Source organism: Giraffa tippelskirchi, chromosome 5 (assembly GCF_054371585.1).
Source record: "Giraffa tippelskirchi isolate mGirTip1 chromosome 5, T2T-mGirTip1v1.2.pri, whole genome shotgun sequence".
NCBI lineage: Eukaryota > Metazoa > Chordata > Mammalia > Artiodactyla > Giraffidae > Giraffa > Giraffa tippelskirchi.
Window position 1 is genome coordinate 132576878 of NC_137279.1, and position 26201 is coordinate 132603078.

At 39.3% G+C, this 26201-nt stretch overlaps 1 long non-coding RNA gene across 1 annotated transcript in view; it reads left to right on the top strand.

Annotated features, from left to right (window-relative positions):
* LOC145507977 (uncharacterized) overlaps window positions 1–26201 on the top strand; it is a 173228-nt gene that overhangs the window by 114275 nt on the left and 32752 nt on the right. The window contains exon 3 of the long non-coding RNA XR_014055266.1: window positions 8533–8662. This is a non-coding gene — a long non-coding RNA (uncharacterized LOC145507977). The remainder of the gene's footprint in view (window positions 1–8532; window positions 8663–26201) is intronic.

The window sequence follows — 26201 nt, forward strand, 5'->3', positions numbered from 1 at the left end:
GGAAAACAGGATGGAAAATTTTCAGCAAGGGGAGAATGACCTACAATAGCATTACCAAAATAAGGGAAAAGAGGGTTGGTGGAAAATAGCCTGTTGCCACCTCATTTCTATTTACTATAATTGCCTCAAAAGTAAACACTCATGGAAGACACATAATGAGAACTTCAGAACAGACCATATTTTTGAGGATTTCTGCATTCACTCAGGGAGAAACCATGAGAAAACATTGAAGACACAAGCAGAGTTTTGAGATCCATGGTTTGTTTGAGCAATAACTTCAAGTTGAAAGAGACATAAAGATAATTTCTTTTTCTTAATTGCATCTTTGTCCCAATCAAATGAAATTTTTTTCATGAGAATCTTTCTTCTGAGACTCTGCCAACTAAACACTGAAAAGCTTAGGAAAGTAAATAATAAGAACAGTAATGATAAACACCCTTTCTGCTTACGAGGGAAGGCCATTGAAAAGTCTCTGCCTATGTAGCAAGTAAGTGGCTTGGGTAAACCATATGCATGCTTGGAATGCAGCTTTCATTTTTCATGAAACAAAAATGCAATCAAATTTCTAGTATGAAGCCTAGTATATCTTAAGTGGTGAAATTCAGTTTATGGGGTCTTTTTTAATTTTAATTTTTCAATTCTCGAGTTAAACAGCTCCCCTTGTCTCCCCTGCCCCCACTCTAAATCATTTGAAATTGGTATTTAGGATATGCTTCTGGTTGTATTAATTAGTAGCAGCATATTTAAGTATGTGGCTCAGACTGAAAACTCTCCCTTTCATATCCTTAAGGGTAGAACAAGTGTTCTCATTATTCAGATTGTCTCTCAGAGGTGTGCATGGCGAAATCCTTGATTGTCTTACCTCTCCCCACTCCTGAGCCCATGGTAGGTGTTGATAACTGGCCTGCTGCTACTTCTTTGGAGACTGGAGATGGCCCCACTGCCCACATGAGATGAAACCCTTCACCACCTGTGCTCTAGGGCTACTCTACCTGGAAGTCAAGGTGATGCTCTCTTAGCTCCAGACCTTGCTCTTGACACATTATTCCTTCTCAAGAAGGGGAACAGTTCTCGATTTAGATTTAAAAAAAACCAAGTTACTCTTTTTTTTTAGCCATGATAAATTAATTGCTGTAAAAAGTACCAAATCTTAGTGACTTGATACAAAAAGCAAGAAGGAAACGTTTATCATGTGGGTCATAGATTGATGGTATACTGCAGCATGGATGTGTTCTATGCCTCTCTACCCTCTCTTCCATCCAGTGGTTCTGCCCTTCCCTGAAGCCTTGGAATCCTCCATAACATCCTCTACATTCAGCCCCAGGATAAGCAAGAGAGAAATCCTGGATTGTGAGAGGAGTTTCAGGGAAATGTAGTTTAGTTGTATGTATAGTACAGGGACAGCGTACTTTTTCCTGTAAAGGGCCAGATAGTAAATATTTTAGGCTTGTGGGTCTTATAGTCTCTGTTTCATCTACTCAACTCTGCTACTGTAGAACAAAAGCAGGCTCTAACAATATGTAAATGAATAGGTGTGGCTGCTTTTCAACAAAACTTTATTTATGGAAATAAGCTGGATTTGGCACTTCCCGGGTAGTTCAGCTGGTAAAGAATCTGCCTGTAATGCAGGAGACCCCGGTTTGATTCCTGGGTCAGGAAGATCTGCTGGAGAAGGGATAGGCTACCCACTCCAGTATTCTTGGGCTTCCCTGGTGGCTCAGCTGGTAAAGAATCTGCATGCAATGCAGGAGACCTGGGTTCGATCCCTGGGTTGGGAGGATCCCCCAGAGAAGGGAAAGGCAACCCACTCCACTATTATGGTTTAGAGAATTCCATGGACTGTATAGCCTATGGAGTCACAAAGAGTTGGATGCCACTGACTGACTTTCACTTTCACTTCACATTCAAGCTGGATTTGGTGAGTGAACTACAGTTTGCCAACCATTGGTCTAGGAGATAAAAAGAATTGGTTTGGTCAGCCCATGGCAAAGTCTCTTCAACAGTGATCCTACTAGCTGTGTGACTGTTGGGAAGTAACTTATCCTCTCTGAGCTTTTGTTTTCTCATCAGTTAAAAAACAAGAATATACCATCTGCCTTGGTTTATCTCGGTGTTGTTTTAAAGATCAAATGGGATAATGGTCTATCAGTACTTTGTAAGCTATAAGACAGTGTACACATTTATTCTTTTAAGAGTATACAGAAATGCTCACTGAATACAGCTGTGACCCTCTGCTTCTCATAGACATAAGACCTTCCGTATGTTGGAATGAAAGAAGTTAAAAACACTTTCTGTTTTAAGACATTTGAGTATTAGTGAAAATTATTCCTGAATATCCAATGGATTTAAAATAATCTGATTCTTGATTTATTCTTTCAATGAAAACCCTAGCTTGGATCTAATTTGACTGTGCACTATAGTTAGAAAAATACATCAATGACTGATTACACCAGCCAAGCCAGAAAAAAAAACAAAAAACCCTTGTATTTAAAGGACTTGCTTCAGATATAACCAGAATTTCTCTGGAAAGGAGTCTTGTAATAATAAAGCAAGTGTGACACTATGTGAAAAGTTTTCTGGGCTGCCATAACAAAGCACCACAGACTTAAACAACAGAAATGTATTTCCTCACAGTTCTTGAGTCTAGGAGTCCAAAATCAAGGTATCAGCATGGCTAGCTTCCATGGCCTCTCTCCTTGGTTAGTAGGTGAATGTCTTCCCCCTGTGTCATGATTAGTACTTACCCATGTGAGCTCACTTTACCTTATTTGCAAATTTAAAGGCTCTGTCTCTAAATACAGTCACATTTTGAGGTACGGGGGATTAGAACTTAAATGTGAATTTTGGGGGAATACAACTCAGTCCTCACTAAAGATCTGGCTTCCACCCTGAAATGATAAGGATATCTCTTAGGATCCTAAGCAGGTCTTTTTCTCTTAGAGATATTTCCTCAAATTGCTCCTTTTCCTTAAATATCCGTGTTTATTGCGTCACCCCTTCATATTAGCAATTGTATCATAAATCCACATGTCTTCCAAAAATGGAGTTTGGATCAAGAAAGAACAAAGAGAACATTTGGTCCTCTGCCCCATTTTCACTTTCCTCTATAGTTTCTCTTGGAGAAGGCAATGGCAACCCACTCCAGTCCTCATGCCCGGAAAATCCCATGGACGGAGGAGCCTGGTGGGCTGCAGTCCATGGGGTCGCTAGGAGTCGGACACGACTGAACGACTTCACTTTCACTTTTCACTTTCATGCCTTGGAGAAGGAAATGGCAACCCACTTCGGTACTCTTGCCTGGAGAATCCCAGGGACGGGGGAGCCTGGTGGGCGGCGGTCTCTGGGGTCGCACAGAGTCGGACACGACTGAAGCGACTTAGCAGCAGCAGCAGCATAGTTTCTCTTGTTGAGTCCAGTAGTTTGCATCTAGAGGGCACATTTCTTTAGGAAATGAAAAGATTAAAAATAGATGTTAACTGGTGATAAAATCAAGTATGTTTGTATCTCAGTACTATAGAGAAGAAGCTATATGAAGGTATGTGTGTGTGTATGTGTATGTGTATGTGTTTCCTGCCTTAACTGTTTTATGCCAGAATAAGTAGGGATGCAATAAAAGATCTAAAAGTAGCATTATGAGTATTAATTAATGATTGAAAAGCAGTTTGAAGATGAAAAAACATTCTATAAACAAGCACAAGGCAATGTTACTACTGCCATGCTACCAAAAAAAAAAAGCACCCCTATGGCATTCTGGTCCTTATTAACTCTACCTGAAGCTTCACTGTTGATGTATTATCATGCTCAGATATCACTGTTTAAAATTCTACATTATCAAAAGTTTATTAATAAAAACATTTTAAGCCAAACAGCATTCTTGTAAATTAGACCTGAGTGAAAGTGAAAGTTAGTGGTCACTCAGTCATGTCCAACTCTTTGTGACCCCATAGACTGTAGCCTACCAGGCTCCTCTGTCCATGGGATTTTCCAGGCAAGAGTACTGGAGTGGGTTGCCATTTCCTTCTCCAGGGGATCTTCCCCACTCAGGACTTGAACCCAGGTCTTCTGCATTGGCAGGCAGATTCTTTACTGACTGAGCTATGAGGGAAGCACAAATCAGACCTATGTATGGCCCATTAAGCCCGGTTTCTATATTACAACTTTCAGATAAACACAGTGTCATGCTACAAATATTGCACTTGATAATAACTTTGAGTTTGTTATTTTAAACCTTCTACAGACTCTTCATATCTCCAAATGTTTCTCCTCATTCATTCAATACATATTTACTTCTAGGAATTGTAAGAGGTCCTGGGGATATAAGTGTGGGGAAAACAGATGTGACAGAATGAGAGATTATATTAGTGACCACATATCTGATAAGGATCTGGCATTCAGAATGTATAAAGAACTCATATAACTCAGCAACAAACAACCCAATTTAAAAATGGACAAAATATTGAATAGATATTTATTCAAAGAAAAATGACCAGCAAGCGTGTGAAAAGATACTCAACACCATTAGCCATTAAGAAAATGCAAATCAAAACCACCGTGAGATAATACTTCATACCCACTAGGATGACAAGAATTTTTTAAAGGGAAATAACAAGAGTTGATAAGGTTATGGAAAACCTGGCATGCTTATGTAGTGTTGGGTATAACTACTGTGGAAGACAATTTGCCAGTTCCTCAAAAGGTTAAACACAGAGTTACCATCAGTTCAGTTCAGTTCAATTCAGCTGCTCAGTCATGTCCAACTCTTTGCAACCCTATGAACCGCAGCACGCCAGGCCTCCCTGTCCATCACAAACTCCCGGAGTTTGCTCAAACCCATGTCCATTGAGTCGGTGATGCCATCCAACCATCTCATCCTCTGTTGTCCCCTTCTCCTCCTGCTGTTAATCTTTCCCAGCATCTGGGTCTTTTCAAATGAGTCAGCTCTTTGCATCAGGTGGCCAAACTATTGGAGTTTCAGCTTCAGCATCAGTCCTTTCAATGAATATGCAGGACTGATCTCCTTTAGGATGGACTGTTTGGATCTCCTTGCAGTCCAAGGGACTCTCAAGAGTCTTCTCCAACACCACAGTTCAAAAGCATCAATTCTTTGGTGCTCAGCTTTCTTTATAGTCCAACTCTCACATCCATACATGACCACTGGAAAAAACATAGCCTTGACTAGACAGACTAGATAATACTTCACAAAGTAATGTCTCTGCTTTTTAATATGCTGTCTAGGTTGGTCATAACTTTCCTTCCAAGGAGTAAGCAACTTTTAATTTCATGGCTGCAATCACCATCTGTAGTGATTTTGGAGCCCAGAAAAATAAAGTCAGCTACTGTTTCCACTGTTTCCCCATCTATTTGCCATGAAGTGATGGGACCAGATGCCATGATCTTCATTTTCTGAATGTTGAGTTTTAAGCCCACTTTTTCACTCTCCTCTTTCACTTTCATCAGGAGGCTCTTTAGTTCTTTTTCACTTTCTGCCATAAGGGTGGTGTCATCTGCATATCTGAGGTTATTGGTATTTCTCCTGGCAATCTTGATTCCAGCTTGTGTTTCTTCCAGCCCAGTGTTTCTCATGATGTACTCTGCATAGAAGTTAAATCAGCAGGGTGACAATATACAGCCTTGACATACTCCTTTTCCTATTTGGAACCAGTCTGTTGTTCCATGTCCAATTCTAACTGTTGCTTCCTGACCTGCATACAGGTTTCTCAAGGGACAGGTCAGATGGTCTGCTATTCCCATCTCTTTCAGAATTTTCCACAGTTTACTGTGATCCACACAGTCAAAGGCTTTGGCATAGTCAATAAAGCAGAAATAGATGTTTTTCTGGAACTCTCTTGCTTTTTCAATGATCCAGCAGATGTTGGCAATCTGATCTCTGGTTCCTCTGCCTTTTCTAAAACCAGCTTGAACATCTGGACATTCATGGTTCACTTATTGCTGAAGCCTGGCTTGGAGAATTTTGAACATTACTTTACTAACGTGTGAGATGATTGCAATTGTGTGGTAGTTTGAGCATTCTTTGGCATTGCCTTTGTTTGGGATTGGAATGAAAACACCTTTTCCAGTCCTGTGGCCACTGCTGAGTTTTCCCAATTTGCTTACCTATTGAGTGCAGCATTTTCACAGCCTCATCTGGAATTCCATCACCTCCACTAGCTTTGTTTGTACTGATGCTTCCTAAGGCCCACTTGACTTCACATTCCAGGATATCTGGCTCTAAGTGAGTGTGAGTGATCACACCATGGTGATTATCTGGGTCATGAAGATCTTTTTTGTACAGTTCTTCTGTGTATTCTTGCCACCTCTTCTTAATATCTTCTGCTTCTGTTAGGTCCATACCATTTCTGTCCTTTGTGGTGCCCATCTTTGCATGAAATCTTCCCTTGGTATCTCTAATTTTCTTGAAGAGTTACCATATTACCAAGAAATTCCATAGTTAGAACTGGACATGGAAAAATGGACTGGTTCAAAATTGGGAAAGGAGTACGTGAAGGCTATATATTGTCACCCTGATTATTTAACTTATATGGAGAGTACGTCATGTGACATGCCAAGCTGGATGAATCACAAACTGGAATCAAGATTGCTGGAAGAAATATCAACAACCTCAGATATGCAGATGATACCACTCTAATGGCATAAAGTGAAGAGAACTAAGAGCCTCTTGATGAGGGTGAAAGAGGAGAGTGAAAAAGCTGGCTTAAAACAACATTCAAAAAAACAAAGATCATGGCATCCGGTCCCATTACTTCATGACAAATAGAAGGGGAAAGAATGGAAACACTGACAGATTTTATTTTCTTAGGCTCTAAAATCACTGCAGATGGTGACTGTAGCCATGAAATTAAAAGACACTTGCTCCTTGAAAGAAAAGTTATGACAAATGTAGACAGCATATTAAAAATCAGAGACATCACTTTGCTAGCAAAGGTCATATAGTCAAAGCTGTGGCTTTTCCAGTAGCCAGGTATGGATGTGAGAGTTGGACTATAAAGAAAGCTGAGCCCCGAAGAACTGATGCTTTTGAATTGTGGTGCTAGGGAAGACTCTTGTGGGTCCTTTGGATTGCAAACAGAACCAACCAGTCAATTCTAAAAGAAATCAATCCTGAATATTCATTGGAAGGACTGATGCTGAAGCTGAAGTTCCAATACTTTGGCCACCTGATGCAAAGAACTTACTCATTGGAAAAGACCCTAATGCTGGAAAAGATTGAGGGCAGAAGAAGAATGCGTAGCAGAGGATGAGATGGTTGTATGGCATCACTAAGTCAATGGATATGAATCTGAGTAAACTCTGCGAGATAGTGAAGGACAGGGAAGTCTGGGGCACTGCAGTCCATGGGATTGCAAAGAGTTGGACATGACTTTGTGAGTGAATAACAACAAAAATATACATACTAAAAGAATGGAAAACAAGTACTCAAATACCTGTACATTAATGTCAGTAAAGCTACCATTCATGATAGCTAGAAAGGTGGAAACAATCAAAATACCCACTAACTGATGAATGGCTAAACAAAATGTGGTACTTTCATACAATGAAATAGTATTCAGTCAGAAAAAGTAATGAAGCCCTGATACATGCTTATACATGGATGAACTTGAAAATACAATGCTAAGTGTAAGATATCAGATATAAAAGTTACTTATTGTACAATTCCATTTTTGTGAAATATCTAGAATAGATACATCCATAGAAATAGAAAGCAGATTAGTGGTTGCCAGGGGCTCAGGGGAGGGGACACGGGGAGTGACTGATCAGTGGATCTAGTAGGGAGACAAATATTAACAGATATCGATGAAATTATTCTATAAACAAATACTGTTATGTGTCAACTTGGCTGGGCCAAGGTGTCCAGATATTTGGTGAATCAGTATTCTGCATGCTTATGTGAAAGTGCTTTTTAACTAAATTAATGTGTAAATTAGTGTACTTTAAGTAAAGCAAACTGCCTTCTTTGATGTAGGTGGCCCTCGTTTAGTCATTGAAAGCCTTGATAGAACAAAGACTGATATCCCCCGACCATGAAGTGATTCTGCCAGGAGACTGTCCTTGGTCTGTAATTGCAACTCTTCCCTGAGTCTGCAGCCTGTTGACCTAACCCCAGCAGATTTTGGAGTCACTAAGGAAGAAGTGCAGGCTCAGTCATGTCTGACTCTTTGCAACCCCATGAACTATAGCTTACCAGGCTCCTCCATCCATGAAATTCTCCAGGCAAGAATACTGGAGTGGGTTTCCATTTCCTTCTCTAGGGGATCTTCCAGATCTAGGGCTTGAACCCATGTCTCTTGCATCTCCTGCATTGTCAGGCAGATTTTTTACCAATTACACCACTTGGGAAGCCCTTTGAACTCACTAGTCCTCTGCAATTACATGAGCCAATTCTTTAAAATAAATAAATCCCCCCACCCTCTGTCTATATACACACATCTTGTTGGTTCTGTTTCTCTGGAAAATCCTGACATATACTGAAACCTCCACCTAACTCAAAGTCTGGCTTAATATCTCTTTCCACAGCACCTTGTACAGTTTTGTCATAACTCTCACCTTGGTGTGTAATAAATACCTGTCTACTTGCTGGTGTACCCTACTACACCTTATGCGTCTTGAAAACAAGGGGATCAGCTCCACAGTTCTGAAGTTTAAGGTATGTTATAGAAAATTCTCTTTTCAGGAAAAGTTTGAGACATTTTTGCTGCTTATCTATAATTTGGTTGTATATGGTTCTTTGAAAATGAAATTCTAATCTGAGTTCCAAATATTTTTCAAGATAGTCTCAGTAACACTGAGATTGGGGGAAGTCAAGGGTAACAGAGATATTGCCGAAGAAAACCTACCTTAATTCTCTCTCCAAGTCTGAGAACTATCTCAAGACCCACTCTGAGAACTATCTGGAGTCTGAGTATTTCCATGAAAACTTTTTTTCCTTTAATTCAAGAATTGTATATAATTTATAGATTACCCTGTCTTATGGTGGCCATCAGCTATCTTTATAAGAATCTGCCTTCTCCCATAGCTTTACAGAATCCCACTACTAGGGCCACCTGTCAACATCTAAAACTGATTGCTATCTCTATGTCTATAAAGAATGACAAATTATTTCATTGTCCCTATTAATAACATATATGATTGTGTCACCAGCATCTCTCTTTCTAAGACTGGGGCACCAAAAAGAGAAACTGCTCTCATGACAAGCCAAGAAACTACTCGATGACCTTGTAGTAACATTACCCTAGAGCAGAATTCAGTTTTTGTTAGTTTCAAGAGAGAGTTCTCCCTTCTGATCACTTCTGTATCAGAAGAATCTCTTGTTATTAGGCAGTTCTCCTATGAGATGGTTTCCTGACTTCCCTTAGGACAGTACCACTCTTTATTTCTGAAAATCAAACAAAAAATCTGACTGCCTGCTAGCTTTTTATATAATTGGCTACTTACCGTAGAAATGTTGACTTCCTGTTGTCCACAGTTTCAGTCTGTCTGAACTCGGGAAGCTAACATTCAGGAAAGAAACATCAACATTCTTTTAGCTTCTTGCTGACTACAAATGATGGAAAGTAGTTTACAATGGAGAGAAGGCTGCTGGTGTAGCTATGAGTCATTCCTGCCCAGATCTCCTGTGACTCATTTTCCTTCATTAAATTGAGCAGAGTCAATAGCCCTTCAGTTTTCTGAACAGTAGATATAACTGCACTAATGACTGGCTGCTAAACAAGTTCAGCTATGTTCTAATTTATTTATTAAGCAACAGTAAAACAAGTATAAAGTACCCATCAACGGATAATGGGAGGACATTAGTGTTTTTGCTTACAAATTAAACTAAAGCACAGCTTCTTTTAGATGAAAATGGAAAAGACTTGCTAGCCCTTGTCAGCATAAGAAAAATTAGCTTTTGAGGCTCTCCTCCCTTTCATTTTTAGACCTTGTTCTAAGCTGGTAGCTATCTGAAAAGTCCCAAGGCCTCTTTTCCTCAGCCTAGTTTCTACATGATGTCTGTTCCACCCCTTGTTTTCCTGAATTGGTCTCACCTCTGTACACCCTCTTCCTTTTTCTCATTCCTTTTTCACCACCTAAATACTTTATCTGTTGGTCTCCTTTCTCCTCACCCATCATTCTACTAAAATTTATTAAATTGTGCACACATGTGTGCTCAGTTGCGTCAGTCATCTCCAACTCTGTGACCCTGTGGACTATAGCCTGCCAGGCTCTTCTGTCCATAGGTTCTCTAGGCAAGAATACTGGAATGGGTTGCCATTTCCTCCTCTAGGGGACCTTCCCGACCCAGGGATGGAACTTGTATCTCCTGTGTCTCCTGCATTGTAGGCAGATTCTTTATCCACTGAGCCACCTGGGAAGCCCAATGTCTTGACAATGCAGGGCTGTAACGTGTTAGACTTTAATCTGATGTACTTGTCCTTAATAACATTTTAAAATTAATTTTTATTGGAGTGTAGTTGCTTTACAATATGGTGTTAGCTTCTATTGTACAGCAAAGTGGATCAGCCCCCTCCCTTTTGGACTTCCTTCCCATTCAGGTCACCAAAAAGCATTAAATAAAGATCTGTGTGCTATATGTTCTCTTTCTGTTTTTCTGTTCTCATTATCTATTGTATACATAGTATCAATAGTATATATGTGTTAATCCCAATCTCCTAATTCCTCCCACCCCACCCCACCCCTTTCCTGCTTGGTATCTATACATTTATTCTCTGCATTTGTGTCTCTATTTCTGCTTTGCAAGTAAGATTATGTATTACCATTTTTCTTGATTTCACATATATCCCTAATATTTAAAAACAGTTTTAAACATGATTTTTTTTAATGAGATGATTTTTTTGAGATGACACTTGTCATCTCTCAGAAGACATAATTTAATGTGGGACTGTAGAGGAGGATTTGACAGCAGAGTTTGGAGTTAGATTTTGGGTTGAATCTGCCCTTTGCTCACTACGTGACTTTGGGCACGGTATTTAACTTTTCTAGGCTTCACATTTCCTCATCTGGAAAATAGGGGTGACAATAAAGATTTGTAGATAAATAAGGTAATATATGTACAAAGAGTATTTTTTGAGATGAGTAATAAAATTTTCTATCATGGTTATATGACGTCCAGGTATCCTTTTTTTTTTTTTTGTCAAAGAGCAGTTGGGGTATTTCTTGGTCACTACCCAGGTGGCGCTACTTGGAAAGAACCTGCCTGCCAATGCAGGAGATGTAAGAGACCCAGGTTCGATCCCTGGGTTGGGAAGATCCCCTGGAGGAGGGCATGGCAACTCACTTCAGTATTCTTGTCTGGAGAATCCCATGGACAGAGGAGCCTAGCAGGCTACAGTCCATAGGGTCGCAAAGAGTCGGACGCAACTGAAGTGACTTAACATGCATGCACACAATATTTGGTGGCTTTAAAACAAGTATTAATTTTTTTTCACAGAAGCCAGAAGCCAGTGAAATGGAACTGGTTGCTGTGAGTAGGATTCATTTATAGATGGGACATTTATATTACATCTAACCTCCTTTCCCATGGACAGAGGAACCTGGTGGGCTGCAGTCCATGGGGTTTCAAAGAGTCAGAAAGAGCTACGTGTTAAGATATTAACCTCTTTACTTCAGTGCCTGGAACCTAGTAGACACTCAATGTACAGCTATAGTTAATATTATAGTTATGGCAGGTGGGAGGAAAACTTTAGGGGGGTAATTTAATTTTCATTGGCCTTCTGAATCATCATTCATTAAAAGGATATTTAGTACTATTCATAAGTAATACCTTACTGTTGTAGTAATAATGGTTTTTACTTACCCCTATATTTTCTCTTTAGTTCTGAAAATAGCTCTGATATTATTTCTATTTTAACATTGTTTTTCATTTATGAAGAACTGAGACTCAAGACAGAGTGACTAGATAATTTCTTGCCCAAACTTAGATTCCTTGGGAATGAAAGGGGCACTAAATTGGGATTGTACTGGGTAGGCCTGGATGTACTTTAGAGCTTATGATTGCTTCAAAGCCATTTGACTTGATAGTGACAGATTTGAGACAAGAAGGCAAATTTTCTAATGAATTTTATGTTAAACTCTATGAGAATTTTTGGGAATAGTGTGATGTAGGAAATTAGTCTCTTCAGATCTGTGTGATCATGACCGTGAAAAAGTATAGATAAATTTGTCACATCAAGTAGATGCTAACCTATTCTGCTGATGCTCTGGACTGGCCATGAGGACAGGGATTGCAATTCATGACATTCTCCACTCTTCTCAATTAATTGATTCATTTATTCATTCATCTTACAAACCTATAATATTAAATGCTCAGAGTTATTGATATGTGACAAAACAGCTGAAACTCCAATACTTTGGCCACCTCATGTGAAGAGTTGACTCATTGGAAAAGACCCTAATGCTGGGAAGGATTGGGGGCAGGAGGAGAAGGGGATGACAGAGGAGGAGATGGCTGGATGGCATCACCGACTCGATGGACATGGGTTTGGGTAGACTCCAGGAGTTGGTGATGGACAGGGAGGCCTGGCATGCTGCAATTCATGGGGTTGCAAAGAGTCAGACATGACTGAGCGACTGAACTGAACTGAACTGAGGACAATAATTTTATTTACTTATATTTATGTGAGTCTGCAGTTTGACTGGGCTCAGCCAGATGGTCATCTACTGGTCTCTCCTGGGCTTAGTTGTGTGGTTGCAGTCATAATGATCTGGATAGCCTCAAATGACCTTGCTCACATGTTTAGCAAGTGGTGTTCTGTCAAGTGGCTGTTGGAAGGAGCCTCAACCAGGATGGTGTATCTTGACTCCATGTAACCTCTCATTCTGGAAGAGGTCAGTCCAGGCTTCTTCATAAGGTGGCAGCATCACTTGAAGAACCTGAAAACAGAACTTTATCGCTTCTGGAGGCCTTGGCTTGGACCTGGCACTCTGTAAGGAGTGCCTTGTTCTATTGGTCAGGACAAGCTATGAGGTCAACCTGAGTTAAAGGAGTAAGAAAAATCAGGTCTACCTTTTGCTGATAGGAACAACCTAGTGCCCTTGCAAAGAGGTAAATACATGGATGGAAGACACTTATAATTAAGTGTCTTCCCAATCTATTATAATCATATATTGGGTCCCATCCTAGGCTGTGCGGGCATAAAATTTGATAATGAGCACTCATTTGCATGAGAGAGATAGGCAAGGACAGCAATAACAATGGAAAATGAAAAATCCTTTGACGGAAAGGTTCAGTTGATGTAACACAGGAGGAGAATTAGTAATCAAGTCAAACTGGCAAATAACTACCAGGAAAATGGTCCTTTGGGCTTGAAGGTTTGTTTTCATCACACTCATCTTATCCAAAGCTCAGGGTTCAGATGTGAAGGTCCTCAACTAAGTCTTTGACCTGACCATTTTCTCCATCCACTACCTAAAAGACTGAGAGTGAATTGGTAAGAGAATAAGAGAAGGTGTTATGGAATAAATGTTTGTGTCTCCTCCCAAAAATTCAAATGTTGAAACTCTACTGTGCCCAGTAAGAGGGTTTTAGGAGCTGGGGGCTTTGGAGAGTAATTGGGATTCAGTGAGATCATGAAGGTGGAGCCCTCATGAAGGGGATTAGTGCCCTTATAATAAGGGAGCATTTGCGTCCTCTCTTTGCTCCCTGCCATGTGAGGATATAGCAAGTCAGCAGTCTGCCACCAGAGCTTGACCTTGCTGGCACCCTGATCTCAGACTTCTACCTTTCAGAACTGTGAGAAATAAATGTCTGTCATTTATAACCTACCCTGTCTATGGTAATTTGTTATAGCTACTCAAACTGACCAAGACAGAAAGCGAAGAGACTAGTGGAGGAGGGAAAGAGTGTGTTTAGATGTTTTTCACCCACTTAAAAATGGGAACATGAAAATAAAGCATTAAATAGAAATGAAGGGAGGGTCCTTTTTGCTACCATTGCCTTCAAATCTAACCTCCACTTTGAAGGTGTGGGAATTCTGAATTCAGTTTGCCCATATAACACTAGAATATTCAAATCCTGTCAGACTCTTTTCAAGCCAACCAAATCTGAATAGCCAATATGCTGGAAGTTTGACACTTGACCTATGTACCCTCAATTCAATGTCAAAAAAGTAAGACTGAGTTTGAGATGTTTGGTGAATAGCTTCATCTCTAGCTAGTAGACATTAGATTGAAGGAGTTAAAAAAAAAAAAAACTTGCTGGATAATAAAGCCAGTTAGATTTATCATATATATGACAGTAGGGAATTCCTTTAATCATATATTCCTGAGTGCCTTTGGGAACTTGGACGATAATAAAGTGTATGCTGAGAGGAATCAGTGGCAGTATTCTCCCGAAGGAGAAAAAAATGATACTGAAACTCATCATTCCAGTGTTCCTTGAGGTGACCCAGAGGAGCAAACCTCACAGCTGCCTGCAATCTGGATAAGTGAGATGCCGGACTGGTACCCGCTTAGGCAAATGTGATGATCCCTGGCTAGTTCTGTCCTGGAGAAGTCCTTTTTGTTCTCATTCATTTAACAGTGTAAAGAAGCAGAAGGGACATAGAGGAGAAAGCTGAATTGGACTTCTCCACCTGAATCAGGCAGGTCATTATGAGCCACACCGTCATCTCTAGGTGACTTTGTGGTCTGTGTCCTAGTCCTAGCAAGCGGGGACCAGACTGAGGTCAGAGAGAGTTCCAGATGGTTGGGTGCAAACTACATCACTTAGTGGCCCAGATGGCTCTAGTAATGAAATAAAATGCTAGGCTATCAATCAATGAGCGTATAGTTAGCATCTATTATGTGCTCGACATTGTGAGGATACAAAGGAAATATAAGACCAATTTCTCCTCTCCTTTGAGTCTGCGTCTAATTATGAGACCTAAGACTGCCAAAGGACAGATGACAAAAGTCAACTTCTATTTTCATTCCTGTGAAGTTGTGTAACATCAAATATGTGAGGGAAATGATAAATATGTTAATAAAAGTATCCCTTAAAAATCTTTCCTTTATGTGGAGTATGTGTACTTAGTCACTCAGTCACGTCTGCCTTTTGCATCCCCGTGGACTGCAGCCTGCCAAACTCCTCTGTCTATGGGATTTTCCAGGCAAGAATACTAGAGCGAGTTGCTATTTCCTTCTCCAGGGGATCTTCCCAACCCAGGGATTGAACTTGTGTCTCTTGCATTGGCAGGTGGATTCTTTATCACTGAGCCACCTAGAAAAATCTTTATATGTGAAATGCCAGGCAATTATCGAGAAGCTATTAAAATATGATTGAATAATTCCCATTGATGAAGAGATGGAGTCTTGAGATATCTAACTCAAGCAGGATAAAATTCAGGATAAAATTAGGGTCTCATTTGTTACTGTTTCCTTCATTCAGTTCAGTCGCTTAGTCGTGTCCAACTCTTTGTGACCCCATGAACTGCAGCACAGTAGGCCTCCCTGTCCATCACCAACTCCTGGAGTTTACCCAAACTCGTGTCCATCGAGTCGGTGATGCCATCCAGCCATCTCATCCTCTGTTGTCTCCTTCTCCTCCTGCCCCCAATCCTTCCCAGCATCAGGGTCTTTTCTAATGAGTCAACTCTTCGCATGAGGTGGCCAAAGTATTGGAATTTCAGCTTCAACATCAGTCCTTCCAGTGAACACCAAGGACTGATCCTTTAGGATGGACTGGTTGGATCTCCTTGCAGTCCAAGGGACTCTCAAGAGTCTTCTCCAACACCACAGTTGAAAAGCATCAGTTCTTCGGCACTCAGCTTTCTTCACAGTCCAACTTGCACATCCATACATGACTACTGGAAAAACCATAGCCTTGACTAGAGGGATCTTTGTTGGTGAAGCAATGTCTCTGCTTTTTAATATACTATCTAGGTTGGTCATAACTTTCCTTCCAAGGAGTAAGCATCTTTTAATTTCATGGCTGCAATCACCATCTGCAGTGATTTTGGAGCCCCCCCAAAATAAAGTCTGACACTGTTTCCACTGTTTCCCCATCTATTTCCCATGAAATGATGGGACCAGATGCCATGATCTTAGTTTTCTGAATATTGAGCCTTAAGCCAACTTTTTCACTCTCCTCTTTCACTTTCATCAAGAGGCTCTTTCCTTCATTAGGATTAGCCAAAGATGACAGGTGACCTACATTGGGTACTATGTACTTGGCACTCTTCTAAGTACTTTATGTTCATTATTTAATTGAATCCTGTTGTAACCTAATATATTCACTTTCACTATTCCTGGAACCTGGAAACAAGTAGCATGCCCAAGGTCATATAGCCAGTAAGTATTATAAAGTTGGGACAATAAAGATTTTGGGTGATAATCACGTAGGCATTTGGCTCTGTTCTTGTACTAATCAAGGTTCTTGGTTGCAAGTAAGGGAAACCAACTCTAGTTAACTGAAGCAGGAAAGAAATCTACTGGAAGGATATCAAGGATTTCATAGAATAGCCAGGAAATTCTTAAGAACCAGGCTCAAAAATAGGCAGGAGCCAAAGGATACTTGGCAGCAAATTCTGTAGAAAATGCCACAGAAATCATCAACTTGGGAAGCTACTATTGAAATTAATGCAAGTGGCTACTTGCCCTTGGACCTCTGGACAATCTACTGACAGGCACAGCCAACCATCACTCTCAGCCCCTTCATCTCCGTGTCAAGCCTGGGTTACATGCCTACAACGCAGAGTCTGAGAGGAGAGGAAAGGATTTAACTGTTTCCCTTTACCCTGATTTCCTCTTATTTATTTATTTATTTTTGGCTGCGCTGGGTCTTCATTGCTGCATGCTGACTTTCTCTAGGTGCAGTGAGTGAGGGCTACTCTTCACTGAGACATGCAGGCTTCTCCTGTGGTGGCTTCTCTTAGTGCAGCTTGTGGGCTCTAGAGCACAGGCTCAGTAGTTATGGCACATGGCTTTAGTTGCACGTGGGACCACCAGGGAAGTCCGATTCCCACCTTCTTTTGAAGCTGCTTTCAAATGGGAAGGTTTTGCATGCTGGGCAGGTCAACACATATACCTGACAAATGTCTAGTTCAGCTCTCCCTTCCATGTGACTCTAGGCTATCAGAGTGCATTTGCCAACTCTTTCCATGGTCCCTGATGGTAAAATTTCCCACTTCTCAGTGACTGTTTCTGTTTCCTATCTTAGCATCCCTCCTCACATAACTATGCCTGTGTCCTTGCTCTGATTCCCAGCCTCTGTGTGCATTCCAGTCCTCTTGCTGCTGTTACAGGAGCCATTTTATAATAAAAAAAGTTCTTCCTTCCTGAGAATTATGTGTTTATTCAATCAATCTTAGATGGTTACGCTTTAAGACTCCTTGGCTCAGAGATTGGAAGGTGAACGTTTGAGAACTCTCAGTTTCAAAAGTATTCAAAAGTGTAAGTAATTCAGTTAAGTTCAACAAACAATATAGAACATCTGCAAGTGTTAGCATCTTATTTAGTAACTGGGAATTCAGAGAGAAATATATGCAAGTCCTAATGTCAGGGACTTCACGGTTGAGTTATGAAAACAAATATGTACTTATAATATCTTTCCTTAAAATCTTATTATCTCTCCAATCCCTCTTGGTTTAAAGGATTCTATCATAAAGCAAATGCATTCTGGATAAAAGTAGTAACACATGTTAATGAGTAGTTACTGGAAGTCAGACAATGTGTTAAATGCTTTGTATTTATTAACTGACTTACTCGTTGCAACAGCATTTGGAGATATTGTCATCATCATTATCATCATCATCATAATCCCCATTTTACAGATGAAGAAGCTGAAACACAGAGAGATTAAGGAATGTGTTAAATAACTCCACCGCTGGTTGGTGGTAGAGCCACAGAGAGATTAGGGAATGTGTTAAATAACTCCACCGCTGGTTGGTGGTAGAGCTAAGTTTCAGGCTCTAGCACCCTTGCTCCTAATTATGATGCTGTATCATCTGTCTCTCTAATGACATCCATCTGAAAACAGAGTTCTTTCTGATGAGAGGAGAAAAGAAAAACAATATTCTAGGTGTTCCTTTTCATTCTTCCAGCCTCATTCCCTTGTTTTCTAAATCGTCTATTAACCAGAAAGTGTTAATCACTCAGTCATGTCCAAATCATTGTGACCCCATGGACTGTAGCCTGCCAGGCTCGTCTGTCCATGGAATTCTCCAGGCTAGAACTGGAATGGGTAGCCATTTTCTTCTCCAAGTAACCAGAATACACATTTAAAAATTATTTTTAGATCTATTGATTTGAATTGATATATGCTCAAATATCTCTAAAAGAGATGCCAGTTTCTTGTATCATCAGCAATCAGCCTCATTAAAACAACAGTGTTCTGTATTATGATTCCCTCCATCCAATGATGCTCAGTAGAGCGCTGAATACAAAATAGATACTCAATAAAAGCTTTTTGAGCCAGTGATTGCATATGTAGGAACATGCAGGTAATAAATCCTATGAAGCCAGGTCTGTCCTCAGCTCCTTAGGAACTGAAATGTACAAGAGTTGCTAGGCAGGATAAAGTGAAAGAAGTAGCTTGAATGTGATGCTTGGCAGCTGGGTGATTCTGCTTCCTATTGGGTGTCCCAATTTGGAAAAGTAAAGACCACCCACAGGGGGTCACTGGGCAAATGCCCAAACTCCCAATAGGATAGAGTGACCTTGGACAGAATTAATCTTATATAAGCAGGACCACTCGTTAATCATTCACAATAAGCTCTTATTTATGAACTAATTTTAGTAGACATATTGAATCCATTTTCCCAAGCAAAAATGGAATTGGGTAAATCATAAGCAGCTAAATTATAGTTTTGGCACGTGCACACTGTTTTGTTTCATATTTAGAATTATTTGCCTCCTAGAGTAACCTAATACAATGGGAACACTCTGCAGAACACTATAGAGAATGAGTGTTTATAGAGACTTACATCTGATTTAGATTTAAGGAGTATAAAACTAATTGCAAAGAGACTGTGCTACTAAAACATTAAACCTAAGGGACAGCTATGTATGAACACTCGTAAGAATGCTGATATGATTGCTTGAAATTGAGACCTTAGAAATTAATTTCCACAACTGGAAATAAGGGTATCTTAAAATGTTCTCAATGGACACAGATATATTGTAAGTGATTCCTGGACAAAGTAGCTGTTATATGGGAGTATCTTTCCAATATGAGTTTAAAATCTGAAATTTCAAGTAGTAATAAATATATCCATCTATATTAGTGTAAAATGTGACAATACTGTAAAAGCAATAAACAGACAGCTAATGGTTAGTGTCTATGATAAATTGCCTTGTTATTGCAGTCGCTTTTATTCTCACTAAATAGTCCAGTGTTTCTTTTTCCTATAACTACATATACATATGAGGAAAAATTACATTCTAAAGATATTATTTTCAAACTATTTGAAATAAAATGCCTAAAAAGTACTCCTCAAATTTCTGTTATGGAAGGTAGCACATCTAGTAGTCTTTTATGTTGTAAAATTTATCTAACTCAAGAAATTATATATTGCTTTAATATTTTCATTTTCAAACATTTTGGGGCCTTCTTTTAGTAATAGTTTCATGTAGCAAGAGTCATCCTGAGAAGTAATAAAAGTAATATTTTTATGTGTTTGAATGTTATATTATTCATCAACTCCCATGTACTGTACATAATACTTAAATTATTTGCATCCATGTGTGCACACCTCTTTGTGTGAATGCACAGACAAAATGACCTGTTTTCTTTGAATGCTGTTTGTGGGTTTGCCATTTTCTCATGTTTTTGCTTTAGTGTTGTCTGTGAGGGTTTAAATGAAATTTATAGCATGCATCATGTATTGTAAGTTTGTCTGTCATATAATAATCAGCATGCAAAAAAAGTCACATATTTGGACTGTATATTCAAGCCTCGTAAGTAATCATATACAAAACAATGCAAAAATGTGAGCATTGTATGGCAATTAATAACATCTCTGCCAGTGTAAATACATTTTTTTCCCCATAAATCATTTCCAGCTTGTCAAAATGGATCTGTGCTGGCAAAGAAACAAGGGTAATGTTTCAATTTTCTCCATCTGGCAAGAAATTTTCTGTTAGATTTCCTCCTTCTCTTTTTCAGTTACAGAATTTATATGAGCAACTACATATAGTTTGATTAAGAAACGGTACGGTGTGATAGGGTACAGAACAATGCTGAATATTAGGAACTTGACTCTGAATAACTGCCCCAAATTGTACATTCATATCACATGTGCATATAACAGAAAATATTTGGTTGTTGAAGCATAAAAATGACTCCCTTTGTAGCAAAACATTACTCTCATTAAACAAAGCACACCTTTCTTTTTTCCCATAAGGAGTTGAATATATTTTAACTTGTTTGGAATAATTTCTTATACTGATTGGGGATGCATTTAAATCTTAAAAAGTTCTATCATGTCACTTTAGAATATTATAGAAATTCCAGCAGGAAATACACACACATAAATTCCCAATATGGATTTAGGAAACAATTTACGCTTTCATGACCCAATATTAAAAACAAAACTCAATAGGACAGGCATACCCTATATACATTATGCTTACAGATCTTTAGCAGAAACAAGTGCTGGTGTTTTTAACCAAAAAAATATTTATAAATTACTCTGATCATGAGGATATAAATCCACTCACAAGCACCAAAGTCTATTTACTTTCACATAGAGTAATGGGAAATATCCACCATTCTTTTATTTTTTTATATGAAAATGTTCTTGGAACTTACACATTGTGTTATCCTGTCTAATTACTCAGTTGTCTACTGTATGCATGGGAGCAGGCCTGATAAAAATGATGTATGTTTGAGTATTTGTGTATGTCCTAAGGCAGAGGTTCACCACTTTTTTTGACATCAGGGACCAATTACATGGAAGACAATTCTTCCATGGACCAAGGGTAAAGAGGATGGTTTCAGGCTGATTCAAGCACATTACAATTATTGTGCACTTTATTTCTAATCTAATGCCACCACTGATCTGACAGGAGGTACCAGTCCATGGCCTGGAGTTTGGAGACCTCTGTCTTAAGGGAAACCAAGCATGATTATAGTAGCCATGCCAACGGTGACTGTGCAGCCTCCCTCTCAAATATCTGTTCATTTGGAAGGGCACAGATAATCCCAAAACACAGCCAACTCATTCGTGTTTGATTTTGGACTATATTGTAAGGTGCTTTGGGAAGCTCATTTTCTTCTTCCATTGTTTAAAAAGTGATAGTTAGTTTGTATTAGTTCAGTAATTGCACCCTGGTAAGGAAAGGGAGGGAAGTGAAGTGTACTGGATTCTGGTTTGGAGAATTCATAGGCAGCTAACCATCAGTCGTGGGCACAAACCTCCAAGTAAACTTGTAGAGTGAGTGAACTGTAAGCATTTTCCCCAGGAGGGTGGAGATCAATGCAACTTCTTTTGGTCACACAAGCAAACCAGCTCATGCCTTTTTTTGTGTATGACTTTATCCATCATGTAGGTCACTGAAGAGGTGGTTCCAGTGTGTTGGTATTAATCACTTATAGCCAGGGTGCTTCAGCTGTCACTTACCCTTGTTGCAGATAGTTTTAACTGCACATATGGAATGTTATTTGTCATGCACTCTTCTGAGACACCTAGAATGTCAGGACACAACAGATGATTAAAGGACTGAAAAGCAAACTTCTCTCTGAATATCTTTGTCTTAAATTGTCAGATCAGAGATTTAATGCAATTTGATGGTTTAGTTTCTTTCACTTAAGTTTTATGGGCACATGTCAAAAATAATTTGTACATAACTTTACCTGAAGAAGTAGCTAGCAGAAGGGACTTGGAATCAAAATATAATCAAATAAATAGTTTCTCCTTCTCTTCTCACCTTATTTCCTCTCTTCACTTTATTTTTTCCCCCCATCCATGGGAGATTATATCATTCAGTCTAAGGCTTTTATCACTTGAAGGCTTTTATTTGGGACTAACTCTTCACACTGAGGGAAATGAGTCTCACTTGTGATCTTGTTTAAAAGTGATTCCCTGTCTCCTATGTTCCATCATTCCATTATATTCCAAACACTGTATGGGCTGTGCAGCATTCCTCCAGCCTGTGCAACAAATAAATTCTCAGAGGTACCGCAAATCAATTCCTTGGAATCTGTCATTTCCTGTTGACATCATAATGGAAAGGGTGTGTGTGTGTTTGTGCGCGTGTGCACACTCAGTTGTGTCTGACTCATATATTTCAAATATTCCTACAAAAGTATATTTGGGACCAAAATTAATAAAACTAATATTATACATTTTTAAAAGAAAAAAGGGATAATATTTAGACTGTGTTTGGACTATTGCAAAAATATCTGAACTGAACATTCAGGGAAGCTACGGTTAGCACCGTGTGAGGTGATGGTGGAGCATGCTGGAAATGGTGAGGTTGGCACGAAGGTCATCAACTTCACCCTGGGAAGGACCATTTTGCTGTTTCAGGCTGTTACCCAGAGAGAAGAAGGGAAGGGAAAAGGGAAACTTGGCCTGCCTCTGAGCTTCTCAGTGAAGTTTTCTCTCTGTCTTCCCTTTCCTCATAGTTGGACAACAACTCTGTAAAATATTACATTTTTAAAAGGTTGGGTTCCCTCATTTGTCTTGGAAGGTTTTGACACTCAACTTGCCAGAAGGCAGTGAGTTGGGTCAAATAGGTTCTCACAATTCTTTCCAGCTCCTAAGTGCTATTGGTTCTTAATCTTCTTTAGTCTGTCTTTGTTATCTGTAACTGGGGAAACTGATTTGTATTCATCTGTAAAGTCTTAAGGAAAGGTTTTTCCCTCCATCCAGGATAAACTCTCTGGCAATCTTTCCTTTATCCTCAGACCCTTGACTGTGCTTGTGGAAAGTTGGTCCTGGATCTGTGAAGAGATAAACCTGCAGCTGATTTTCTTCTTGCTTGGGACCTACTGACAAAAACTCCTATGTGGAGGTCCTCTGATTTATAATTACTTAGAATGGTTTTTCATGTGAACAGTACAGAGATTATCATAAACAGTAGGCTGATTATTGCAGGCTTATAAGCTCAAGGGAGCAAACTGCATTTTCCTATGTAAAAAATAAAATCAAGTAGAATGTTTCATAAACTTGGCAGCCAATGTGTGCAGTGTCATTTCTACACTTGGCTCTAGTGCTTTATTGGACCAGACCTCCCTAGGATTCTTTACAGAGGATGAGAGTCTTATTGTATTTTGATGAATGATAAGTTGACACTCACCTAGAGCAATGGAAAACAGAGGAGCTAGAGATAACATATTCTAGTAAGATTTTAGTATTACTCTTCCTTCTTATGACATGACTTTATGTTTTACACCAGAGGTCCTCAATCCCTGGGCCATGGAGCAGCACCAGTTCATGGCCTATTAGGAAGTAGGCTGTATAGCAGGAGGTGAGCAGTGGATCAGCAAGCGAAGCTTCATCTGTATTTACAGCCGCTCCCTATGGCTCATGTTACTGCTTGAGATCACAAATGAAGGTGGCCTTAAAAGTATTTTTGAGACAGCTTCAAATTTCCATACATTCTGGATTAAAGTCAAGGTGGAATACCCTGAAATTGGCACAAATGCTCTGAAACACCTGCTTCCATTTCCAGCATCCTATCTTTGTGAAGGTGGTTTTTTTGGCAGTGACAGCAACAAAAGCAAGATTAGGGAGTAGACTAGACATAAGCAACACACTTCTAGTGTCACTGTCTCCCATCCCCCCAGATGGGACTGTCTAGTTGCAGAAAAACAAGCTCAGGGCTCCCCCTGATTCTGCATTATGGTGAGTTGCAGAATTATTTAATTATGTATCACAATATAATAATAATAGAAATAAAATGCACTAATAAAGGTAATGTGCTTGAATCATTCCGAAACCATCCCCACCTACCCGGTCCAGGGGAAAATTGTCTCCCATGAAACCAGTCCCTCGTCCCAAAAAGGTTGGGGACTACTGTTGTATAGTGCATTTGATCATAGCCTAAAGATATTAGTTCTAGTCTTGCCAACCACCTGTGAGGTTGAGATCATCTAAGGAGGGACTGTGAGATGGATCATTTTATCTATGTTTACTTTCACTAGTAGGAAACTGAGGTATGGAGTTCCTATATGATTTGCCTAAGGTCAGTGTTTAAGTCAGTCCTATAATATACCATCTAAAAGGCAATGAAAGAGAATGTTTACAGCCCAGGCTTTTAAGTCAAACAGATCTAGATTCTGACGTCAGCACTTAGTAACTCCCTAGGCCTTTGTTTCCTCAACTATAATGTGGACAAATAACACCTGCCTTATTATTATTGTGTGCATAAATGAAATACATGTGAAGCTCTTAGCATAATTGGGGGGACATATAATTGCTATATATAGTTATATTTATTAATATAGTTGCCCATTTAATGTTATCTCATTTAAATTGTGCTGCTTAATTTACTGTACTTGATTGATCTATTGATAGCATCTTTTCATTCTTAATAGTATTAATTAGAGTAGGAGGAAAAAAAAAGAATGAGACTTAATTTCCCCTCAAGTCCTAAGGGATTTGTGTGGGTCAATTTATTAATGAAATGCGAAGAACATTTGGCAAACCCACCAAATGAGACAAAGCATTGTAAAGAGCCTTTAGAAAGAATTGGTATCTAATGTTAATGTCTGTGGAATGGAACTGTCATGGGATAATGGCCTTTTGATGGTACAGAAAATGCCAAGGCAGAGATAAGACATTTATTTTTAAAGCACTAGACAATCACCTTTGGATAGTGTCCTTCCACCAGGTCTTCATTTCTAATAGACCAATAATTGATATGGATGTAATTATTTTTCTTGATGGATTTGATATATTAGGCAATGGCCTTGTTCACTCTGTACTGTCATTGAGTGGCTATAGCTTCACTGGTCACCAGAACAAACCTTTTATCGTGTATTTTTTCCAATCAGAATTTGAGTATCTGTGATTTTTTTTCTCTAAATTCCAAGTGCAACAGCATATATTTTGTTCCTCTCAATACCAAGTCCAGCACCCTAGTATATCACCAGGGTGACCACAGGGTTTCAGTCTGCCTGAAATGAGGAGATTCAAGAAAATGAAACCCTGAACCTGTGCTCACCCTAGTGACATCAATTCAGGTATTTGTTAAGTCTCTTTAAGCAAAAATCTGTGTGTGTGTGTGTGCGTGCGTGTGCATGCGTGTGTGATACAGTGCATATTTTCAGTGTTGAGAGCCAGGTTTGAAGACGGCTATGAATTTTTCTGTAAACCTCAAGTACAAAAGTTCAAACTCTGTGGAAGTTTCATGGAACCATTGTTGTCAAAGAAAGTATTTGCTGTAGGATAATAAAATCAACTGAACAGTCAATTCTGTATAACTCATGATATTAGAATCCTTATTCTCCAAAGACAGCCTGTGTGTGTGTGTGTGTGTGTGTGTGTGTGTGTGTGTCTATGTACACTGTTAATGCATATGACAGGCAGACTTCTTCACCTTACCTGGGTAACTAGTTATTGTTGCTCTTTAATGGAGAGTAATGAAAGCCTAGTAGAATGTTCCTGATTTGTTATTATTAATCTTCTTTCAAAGAAACATGAGACAACGTTGATGGTTTGGATTGACTTTTTATTTGCTTTGAGTATGGCAATTTTAGCCACACACTGTCTTGAATGTACACAGTTCAGCTTAATGGATTTCTCAAGTCGAGTTCTGGCCTTGCTACAGTGAAGTTCATCCCAGAGTGCAGTGGGATAGCACTACAAGGAAAAAGGTCTTGACCTTCTTTTCCAGGCCTACCCATGAACTCCAATAAAGCTCAAATGGTAAGAAGTTTTATCTTTTGTTTCCTGTCCTGAACTTCTCTGATACATGTCTTGAATTTTTATTTAAATTACTTTGGGTTTTAATTTATTCAGTCAAATGTCAACCAAGTGTTGTTTATCCTGTGGATTACATTCATGCTCACTGCAGAATTCTCTAACATTTGATTTCTAATTATTTTGTTGTTTATCCATGTGGTAGGATGTTTTGAATATTACCTCTGACCACTGACCAGTTGGAATTGTAATTTTCTCTCTCCTAAGCATCTGGTAGTAAAATTTGGCAAGCATGTAGTCTCAGCAAATCTAATGACTGCACTACCATAGCTTTTATTCCATATAGCACTGTCTTCCTTAAGTATTTATTGTAAACATTGCATTTTGGCTACTGGAATTGAG